This window comes from Homarus americanus, unplaced genomic scaffold, assembly GCF_018991925.1.
Source record: "Homarus americanus isolate GMGI-L3 unplaced genomic scaffold, GMGI_Hamer_2.0 scaffold39541, whole genome shotgun sequence".
Classification (NCBI taxonomy): Eukaryota; Metazoa; Arthropoda; class Malacostraca; order Decapoda; family Nephropidae; genus Homarus; species Homarus americanus.
The window spans coordinates 116,223-116,777 of NW_024748840.1; the positions used below are offsets into that span (position 1 = coordinate 116,223).

Here is a 555-nt window from a genome sequence, read left to right on the forward strand (position 1 = left end):
TAAAGTCAACATTTTATTACATCCAAAAATAACAAGAAATAACAAGGCATCTTCTTTATGACTCGGATTTAGTGATAACCTGAAAAAAAGGTAAACAAAACGATAACATTATGGCGACGATTATTACTACAGGACATTTTGTTTATTTACATTTTTTAAGAATAGATTGATGACATTTTGTGTTTTCATTGACGTCGTCTTTGTTATGATGATATAGTGATATAGTAATGTTTATATTTAGGACATGTAAGGCAGATTATATAGTTAAAACAGAAGACGAGATATACTTACCACCACCACCGCCATATCCACCCCCATCGCTATAGCCGCCACCACCGCCATATCCACCCCCACCGCCATAGCCGCCACCACCGCCATAGCCGCCACCGCCACCGTATCCCCCACCGCCACCACCATGTCCCCCGTATCCGCCTCCACAATCACAGTGCCCTTTGCCTTTCCCGTAGCCACCCTTCCCATGTCCTTTTCCGTAGCCGCCGCCGCCACCGTAGCCATCACCATAACCGTCATCGTAGCCGCCACTAGACCCCTTAT

At 45.0% G+C, this 555-nt stretch overlaps 1 long non-coding RNA gene across 1 annotated transcript; it reads right to left on the reverse strand.

Moving 5' to 3' along the window:
• On the reverse strand, positions 1-331 carry LOC121880456. The gene is made up of 2 exons (XR_006091542.1): positions 292-331; positions 1-79 (listed from the first exon to the last, which is right to left on the reverse strand). It is a non-coding gene; the product is annotated as an uncharacterized LOC121880456 (long non-coding RNA).
• Positions 332-555: the final 224 nt, after the last annotated feature.